Source organism: Phoenix dactylifera, unplaced genomic scaffold (assembly GCF_009389715.1).
Source record: "Phoenix dactylifera cultivar Barhee BC4 unplaced genomic scaffold, palm_55x_up_171113_PBpolish2nd_filt_p 001012F, whole genome shotgun sequence".
NCBI lineage: Eukaryota > Viridiplantae > Streptophyta > Magnoliopsida > Arecales > Arecaceae > Phoenix > Phoenix dactylifera.
Window position 1 is genome coordinate 155,575 of NW_024068366.1, and position 9,974 is coordinate 165,548.

Sequence of the window (9,974 nt, forward strand, 5' to 3'; positions counted from 1 at the left end):
ATTGTCACATTTTGATGCAAGATATCTTTCCATTGGCTTTAAGATCGTCAACACCGAAACAAGTTTTCACAATTGTTTCTCAATTGTCATCATGCTTTAAGGCATTATGTTCCAAAGTTCTTGATCCTAAGGAGCTTGATCAATTGGAGTCTAATGTTACACTTACACTATGCCATATGGAAAAGATCTTTCCTCCTGGGTTTTTTACTATTATGGTTCATCTACTCATTCACTTAGCGGCGGAAGCTAAACTTGGTGGACCGGTTCACTACCGATGGATGTATCTTATTGAGAGGTGATTTTAATAAACTCTAATGGCAATATTTAATAATCAGTTTGATTGTAATATTTATTTTAAAAATTTATTGTTGCAGGTTTTTTATGCGCTTAAAAGATTATGTACGCAATCGAGCCTATCCCGAGGGATCGATTACTGAAGGATATATTGCTGAGGAGTGTTTGACATTTTGTTCGAAATATCTTGAAGGTGTTGAAACGGTTTTCAATCGACCTCCAAGGAATTGTGATATCATAGAGAATGTAGTTGTTTACAAGTTCTCATCTGGTGGAAGAGTTTTGGAAAAAGTTGAAAGTGTTGTTCTTGACCAGAAATCGTTGGCACAGGCACATCGCTATGTCTTACTTCATAGTGATATAATATCCGAGTCTCGCAGGTTAGTACAGTTAATTGAAGTCTAAATTTACTGTCATGTCAGGAGAATGTAATATTGGTATTTAATTAAAGATAACCTTGATCGTGCAGAGAATTTTTAATAGCTCAGCGAAGTCTCAACCATAACATTCGTCCTACACCAAGGATTGAGCAACGATGGTTGGTTGAATTATTTCCAGAATGGCTTTTCAAACCGGTTAGATATCTAATATATTAAGCTTTTTTAAAATTTTTATAGAGGGAAATTAATCATTACTTCCATAATTTTTTTTTAGGTACCAGGGATGATGGAGAGGAATTGTTCTGAGGAGTTAATAGTCATTGCTCGAGGTCCGAATAATATTGTCAACAGATATGATGGGTTCATTATAAATGGTTTTAAATTTCATACTAAAGAGTGTGAGAAATTTAGAAAAATCCAAAATAGTGGAGTTATGGTTGAGGCGGACGGAAAAAATTATTATGGTGCTCTAACAAATATTTATGAGCTGGATTATTATGGAAATTTTAAGGTAGTATTATTTCGATGTGATTGGGTGGATATAAACTCACCTAGAGGTTTGAGGCAAGACATAAATGGATTCACACTTGTAAATTTTTCAAGGTTGATACATACTGGTGTGTTATTGAAAGATGATCCATTTGTGTTTTCATCTCAAGCTCGACAAGTATTTTTTGTGCAAGACTCAAAAGATAAAAATTGGTCTCTTGTTATTAAAACGAAACCTAGGGACTTGTATGATATTGGAAAAAAGTTGGAAGATGAGGACGATGATACTTATACTCAGTGTATGCCTTATAATGTTGTGCCAACTGATGAAGTAAATGCGCCAACGAGTTTGATTAGGATGGATGTTGAATGAGAATGTAGTTTCATAATGGTAAGTAAAATTTACTTAGCATATGTTAAATGAGTTATTATATTCTCTTTTATTAGCCATTTATTTAGTATAAATTTATAATTTAACCAAATATTGATTCTTTTTTGTGCATACCAGGTAACAATATGCTCCGAGGGAGACGATTTAGAGATGTGGAGTTCCAGCATTCTCAGGTGGGATCTACTTCTGAGCAGTCCCTACAGTCCCAGCAGCCATGTGATCACCAGCAGCACGAGTCAGGATCTCAGCGCGAGCCTCCTGCTGATTGTCCGGAGGATGAGCTTCGGATCCAGGGTAATTCGATTTAAAGTTCATATTTTATGTTCATGTTTGTCTTCAACTTTTTAAGACATTTTATTTAATTTGAATAGATGGACAAGGGACAGTGAGGACGAGACGGGGACCCACTCAAGCAAAGGATGTGTGGAAGCTTCCTCCGGGTGAGAAGATCATCATCCGATGCAACGAATTGGGGCAGCCCATCAATAGAGCTGGAAGTCTACTATCAAGCTTTTTAGGATCGGTTGCACACAAGGGTCAGCTGTGTCCGCTCAACTATACGAAGTGGAATGACATGCTTCCTTCGTATAAGGTTGAGCTTCTTAGACTTATACAGGTAATGAATTGAATTTATTCTTTTTAATTCGACACCTCCTGTATGTTAATTTGCTTAGTACCATAATTTTATTTTAGAGGTTTAATATTATTATAACATTCTGTATCTTGTTGTAGGGTAAGTTTATACTCCCTCCAGAGAGCCATGATTGGGTGCTAAAGTCCCTCAACCGCAAATGGAAAGAATATAAAGCAAAATTGAAGACGGACTTCCAGCGCGAGGGTATGACAGAGGAGGAGGTTGCTCGTGTGACTCCTCCTGATGTATACCCTCAGCAGTGGAGGGAGCTTGTTCACTACTGGTTTTCTGAAAGAGGACAGGTCACGTATATTGTTTCAATATCTTCTATTATCTTTATTATTAATATATATTGCAAATATATGCATTGAATCATATTATACTGTGTGCTTTTATTTTGGCAGACATATTCTAATATTGGTAGAGCTGCACGAGCATCTCAAGCAGTTCCTCATACTTCAGGCTCAAAGAGTTATGCGATACGTAGAAATGAATTCGTAAGTTCTTTTGAAACTATTTGAAACTCTACTAACATATAGCACGTATCATGATATATAGTTTGTCAATATACTTTCCGTATGTGTAGATAGTAAAGCATGGAAGGGAGCCTGGTGAGGTAGAGTTTTATAAGATGACCCACACTCACCGAGATGGTAGCTTTGTCCAGGACGAGTCGAGAGATATAGTTGTATGTATTCATTTTTTTATTTGATCATAATTTTTTTATTAATTTTACTTCTTTTAAAATATTAATGTGACTGTTTATTTTTTTGAGAGAGATATAGGAAAAAGCTACAAATCTTATTTCAGAGCGCATCGGGAAGTCATCATCATCCGACGCGGTCAGTCGCGTCGAGGCTCAGGTCTATGCCGAATTGATGGGCCCAGAATGTTATGGTCGTATGAGGGGTTGCGGTATAGGAGTTACCCCCACTCAGCTGTCTGCAGTGAGCCGATATACCCAAGATGCCAGACAAGGTACTAGCACTGCAGAGGTTTGTAGTTTGAAGACAGAGATGGCACAGATAAAGCAGTCATATGAGACAAGGATAGAGGAGATGAGGCAGAGTCATATGACTGATATGGCGGAGTTGAAGCAGAGCCAAGAGTTGAAGATACAATCTTTGCAGGATCAGCTTGACCATATTTCATCTTTTTTGCAGAGATTTGCTCCTCCGGTACATAACTAAATATATTTGAATATTTTATATAATTATAATGTATTCTTGTATGAGCGTGATGACTTTCGTATTTTTAGTTTCTAAAGTATTTTTTTTTCTTGTAGGTTGCTGATACTTCATCTACTCGTAGAGATGATGATGCCGTCGACTCTTGATACTTAGTAGATTGTGTACTTAGGAATTTGAGATGGATGTTTTTAGAATGTTTTGAAGTATAATGTAATCAAATATGATAATATGAATATTTTGAATGAAATTTTTTTTTTTGATACTTACCTCAATTTCCAAAATATGATTATGCCAGAACTTTGATAAGTATAGATCTTGGAACTTATTGCTGCTAATACATAAAGAGATTCCTTAAAAGTCTGCACCCAATTTAGTATGTTCTTCAAATATGCACAACTTTAATTAGTATGTTCTATGTTGACTTGACAGGAACATGGTTTTAGAACTATATGAGGTAACTGGAATACATCTTCTTCATGAATGTAAACTGTTCATTCTATTTATCCCATTATGTTTTTTACAGGGTGTTGATGTAACTGTAACATAGATTTTTTGGGGAAACTTCAAACATTCAAGGTCAACTCAAGAAACCTGTCTTCTTCCTGGGTGTGGGAGAGTTCTTTTGGTGCAAACCACACACAAGCAATGGTTGGACTGGTACTTTTTTAACCTCTTCAGCGCTGTTGGTCACAGGATTAATTGTATATTTGGATTTGTGAGAAAATTGAGAAAATATTTTCAGTTATGTTAAACCAAAAGGTCTTTGAAACAGTATGAAACTCATTTAAAGGATTGCATTTCAATTTGGCTCCTTTGGCTTGTACTCTGCATTAGAGATGACTGCAGTTCTGAACAACAAATCTTTCAGTCCTTACACTTTTCCTGGTCTAGCTGAATCACGAAGGCTTCCTCCTTCGTTATGTGAGCTTAAATTCTGAAATCTAAAATGATAGATCACCAACCTGAGTTTTTAGATTTCATGTTAGGCCCCTCTTGTGGCCAAAAATATGTTGGCCTAGAAGTTGGCAGATGCCAGTGAAGTATTAAAACATTTTCAAATTTGATTTTTTTTTTTTTCACATCTTTGTACCATACCTATGTAGATTGGATCAAAGTATAGAGGAATGGAAAAAAAGAAAAATTTGTCTCACAGTAGTCAACTTTTTTACTATTCTCACTTCTACCCTCACCTTGCTTCGTTTTTGTGAGCATTCATAATTTGTGTTGGATTTATTTGACTGCTTCATATTTATTTCTTCTATGAACTGCCAGAGGCAAGAAGGGTCACCTCAAAAAATTGCGAGTGGGATAAATGCTGTGAAGAAACACAACATATTCTTAGTCCAGCATGCTGCAAAGACTATCGCTAAACCCCTCCACTGCCTACCTTTACAGCTAACAACTGATTACTTCTTGCACAACTATACCAGCAAAGAACTAGCAGACAAGAACAAGCTTGAGGATCCTTCCCTCTACCACTATGCTATATTCTCTGATAATGTTCTTGCAACAACTGTAGTTGTCAATTCCACTGTGATACACGCCAAAGGACCGGAAAAACGTGTATTTCATATAGTTACAGACAGACTGAACTTTGCAGCTATGAGAATGTGGTTCATTGTCCATCCTCCTTCACCTGCGAGGAGAATATTGATGATTTCAAGTGGCTTAACTCTTCTTATTGTTCAGTTCTTCGTCGACTTGAGTCAGCCAGGATTAAAGAATACTACTTCAAAGCAAATCATCCATCATCTCTTTCTGTTGGGAATGAAAATATCAAATATAGGAATCCCAAGTATCTCTCTATGCTTAACCATCTAAGGTTCTACATGCCAGAAGTGTACCCAAAGCTTGATAAGATACTTTTTCTTGATGATGATGTTGTTGTTCAAAAGGATCTGACACCACTCTGGTCTTTAGATTTGAAGGGGATGGTGAATGAGGCAGTTGAGACATGCAAAGAGAGCGTTCATAGGTTGGATACTTAACAACGCTTTATTGCGTCGGTCCAGTAGCATAAGCCGACGCTTTTAAGCGTCAGCATAGTCCAACACAAACTACGGTGGGAAGCGTCGGTTCAAGTATGCCGACGCTTTTAAGCGTCGGGTTCCTATAACATGAACGACGTTTAAAAGCGTCGGCATAGAGAGACGACGCTTTTTTGACGCGTCGGGTTAAACCCGACCCACGCCCACCTGCCCGACGTTTGACCCACGCTTTGCGGTGCGTGGGCTGGAAATTCGCCGATGCTTAAAAGCGTCGATAGTGACCAAAAAAAGCGCCGGAAGATATCCTTTCTTTTGTAGTGCTAGACTTTTATCTTCTTTGAAACTAAGCACAGCATCCTACACTTCCTCGAGGGAGAAAGGAGCCTCCAAAACATCCAAAGATGGTGAAGAAAAGGAATAAAACCAATCCCAATCAAGATCTATCCATGGAGTCCCTGGGTCATCAAAAATCTCTTTGAAGAATTCTGTGAAAATCTTATTCATATCCTTCTTGTTCGAGTACTCTGATCCATGCCATTCAACACAGGATATCAAATTTAATTTTCTTCTGAAATTAGCTGATTGTAGAAGAACACAGTATTGCTATCACCCTCTGACAGCCACTTGACTTTTGCCCTCTATTTCCAATAGATTTCCTCAGCTTTATAAAGATGAAAAAAGCTCCCTCTCATCATGGGTAATGGGGTTGAGTTCCTCCTTTTGATCTAGATCTTGAATAATATTCCTAAGCTTGATCGTCTCAATTCTAGCCAAAAATCTCACCTGAGCTGACCAACCTTTGAGTGCATTCCTTGTTGATCTCAATTTAAGCACAAGATTCATCATTCGAAAAGCCTGACATGGACCATGCCCGAGCAACCACCTCATGAATGCCATCATAACTAAGCCAACTTCTATCAAATCTAAATAGCCCTTTTAGTTTCTGCAAGCCGTTTAAGGATAGCTTCATCGGCGCATGATCAGAACAGGGGTTAGGTAGTGCCTACTGAAGTGAATTAGGACACAAGTTGTCCATCCTAGTGGAGATTAAAAGCGTATCTAACTTTACCATTATAGGTCAAGTATAGCTTTGACCTTTGAGAGGAAGATCCAACAAATGCGCCATCCTGATGAAGGACATGAAAACTCTTGAAGTTTTCTGGAATTGCAAAGGGACATTCCTCTCTTGAACTTTGTAGGTGGCATTGAAATCCCGTTCCACAATCGAAGGCCAGGAAAGGAGGAATGTCCATATTTCAACTCTCTCTAGAAGAGGTTTTTAAGATTGTGTTCAGTTGGACCATACACGCACGTGAATGTCTAGTTGATGTTGAGAATGTGATCCAACCAATGAATTGTCACACTAAATCTTTTAATTTCACTTTTGATCATATCAAATCTAGCCTGGGATCTCATCGCCACTCCCTCTCAAAAGGATGGAACTTCATGACCGGGTATGGTACAAAACTCAAATAGAACAAACGACAAACGTATAAACTGCCTTGAAACATGAACTTAAAGCTTCAGTTTGAGCCCACGCGAGTACTCTTGCAGATATTAATCAAAATTAATGAAACCATAATAAAGACCAGCAAGAATACCATAAAATCAAATCTAATTCGATTGAATGAAATCCTAATTGACAGCTCTCCAAGGTTTTGATGGCAATCTTAATTCAATCTGGACCATCTCTTCTGACCCAGCTAGTTCTCAACCTGAAACTCCTTTCTTTCGCTTGGAGGAAGAATGGCCTCTTAATGACACAAATCCCCCAGAAATGCCTGGGTTGCTAGATTCTGCTGAGGGAGAAGTAAGAGAACTGGCTTCTTTTTTTTTTCTTTTTTTCTAAAGCAATGTTCGACGATCGTTCCTTCTCTTTCGCATCCTTCAGATGTAGCATCTTAGGATAATACTGATGATAGATGTAATTATACACATAAGCATGAATAACTATGTTTTAACTCATGAAGTACTTTTTCTTGTAGGAATTGAATTTTTAGGAGGCAACTAATAATGCACCATCTCGCAAGCTTCAAGTCTTAGTTATATTGGACTCTGTTATTTTGAATGATGTTAGTGAACTTAGCGGGTGTTTTGCTTGCGCTATGGCGATAGTTAATATCAATGCCTTCCAACCTGGATAGATCTTTTTTTCCACAGGTTCTGGAGAGTTTGTAGTTGAAAACATGACTGCTAAAACTAGGTAAAAGATCATTTATGGGAGTCTTACAAATTGAGCATTCTTTATTTTCCCTACAGGTTACAGGGCATGTGCTAATGATAATTGAGTTTGGGTTCAGGGTTGTGGCATGGTATTTAAAGGAACATTCTCCTTCAACTAAGAGTTCAGAAGAGCAGTCAGGAAATATAGGTTTAAATAGCATAATAGAAGGAAAAACAAGAAAGCAATGTCCAAGGATGTTCTTTGAAAATTTGGTACAATATTAACAGTTCTTGCATTTTAATTTCTGCAGAAGTCTGCAGTAGCCTATAGCCTTGGATTCATATCTCTCTCCCTGCGAATACATTGCGTATACATATGTATTTGTTGTGCACCCGGTTTGTGCTTGCATATTTACATGTGAATGTATAACAATTTTTGTATGCTCATCTATGTCTAATAGTGAGACTGATCTGGTATTATATTTATCTGGTGCAACTTTATGGATGGATATGTTATTACTTGCCATTACAGCACATTGGAAGGTCTTGAACATTTTCCTTTTGCTTATTAGAAATTATCTTCTGCTTGCAGGTCTTGAAGAGCTATGGGCTCATTGATGTGCAGCAGGAAGAAGCTTATGCTGATGCTCTAATTTTGCTGATGCCTTCACTCTCATCAGCCAAATTCTGAACCAATATGAGTGTTTTCCCTAGCCTAACTGCGTAAAAGTAAAAAACCTTTGCTCAGCAGCATGCCACATTTGCATCATAGCTTAATAATTAACATTTTTAATATCAAGTATGCCCCATTCATATGTGACCAAACCTAAGTTATATTTCTCGTACCAAGACAAGAAGTCATGTACTTGGGATCCAAATTAAGTAGTTAAAGATTTTTCCCATATTTTACTTCTACCATAGAAATCATTGTATTATTATCTCATTAGACAGCTCAAAAGAAAAGCAAATACACCATGTACCCTGATATTGCTCAAGGATTTTATCTACAATGTTCTGTACAGAGGCATATGAGTAAAATGTTGATTTGCTTTGGAATTGCTATTGGTTTCGCTCTATGTTCTCTTGAATCCTGTGTTCAAATAACTATCTGTAGAAGGTAGTGGCTTTTCGATACGACTGACACCATTGTATATGAATTGCAGGTTCGATTGTCCCCCACTACCGGCAAATATATTGATCCCAAGTCCAGAGATTTACTAATGTAACAGGTTGATTGCAGCTATGCTTCGATAACAATGCTTCGATAACAGGTTGATCGTGTGCGTGTATTATGGCATGGCCTTAGTAGTTACAGGTAACAATGTAATTATCAGTTAATTATGCTAGCCCATTAACACATGGAAGTTGAGCACAATAGCCACCTTAGTTCAAAATGGTTGATACTAATTACCTTTGGTATGTAAATCAAATTTTGAAATTTACTATGTTTGTCACGCCCCGAGCCCGGAGTGCGGCAGACGCCGCATGCCCGCACGGCGGACCGCACAGCGTCCAAGGCAGCAAATCATATCAAAGCAAATACAAATGCTTGACATAATTATTTAAGTTGTTCGAAATCAGCCATACAAAATTTTAAAATAGCATATGCCAACATAATTCAAATGTCCAAGCTAATCTAGCTAAAATGCTAATAACTAAAGGAATAATCGAAAAGTCTAGCGCACTCCCCAATCCCGTGCGATAAGCCTCTGGATTTGAAAACAGAGAAAATAAGATAAGGAGCTACATCAGCCCAGTAAGCAAACAAAATACCCCAGAGTGGGGTCAAAGCATATCAAATCGAAATACAAAATAATGACTGGGAATAAATCACAATAACATCATTTTTCTCTTTTCAAAACTTATCATCATTTTCACAAAACTCTGATACAGAAATCCCAGCATATGTAGGCTACGGCCACGAAACCCAGTGGCATGGGTTGGCACAAAGTGCCAAACACCACTATTATTCAGCACCAGTGGTATGATGTCAATACCACTATTCTAATCATCAATGGTACGGTATCCAAATACTACTATTCTAATCACTGGTGGTACTGTGTCGAAACCGGTTCCTCACAGATTACAAGTCGACAGGTCCAACGTATAATCCCCATTGGCTGGAATAGAACAGAACAGCAGGTCATAGCTATGCTGAGAATGCATATATACAAAAATAGATTTTCATAAATTGTTCAACTATATTTTACGGATTTCAAAGTATAACATAGTTTTCAAATAAAATTTAACATGCCTAACCCATTTTACTAAATACAAAATATATGTTCAAAATTTAATCAATTTATCAAATAATTGGAAATTACACTTGAAGTATTAAGTTATTTACATATTCTTCGCTTAATTCTTACTTCACGTAGGCGGATCAGGTTCACCTGTTAATATTTAATTAATTTTTTTGTAAATTTCAGAGCTAAGCAAAATCCA

General features: G+C 37.4%; 1 pseudogene; it reads left to right on the plus strand.

The window, feature by feature from the left end:
• Nucleotides 1–3,925: 3,925 nt before the first annotated feature.
• LOC103699799 lies at nt 3,926–8,220 on the plus strand (annotated as a pseudogene).
• The last annotated feature ends 1,754 nt before the right edge of the window (nt 8,221–9,974 follow it).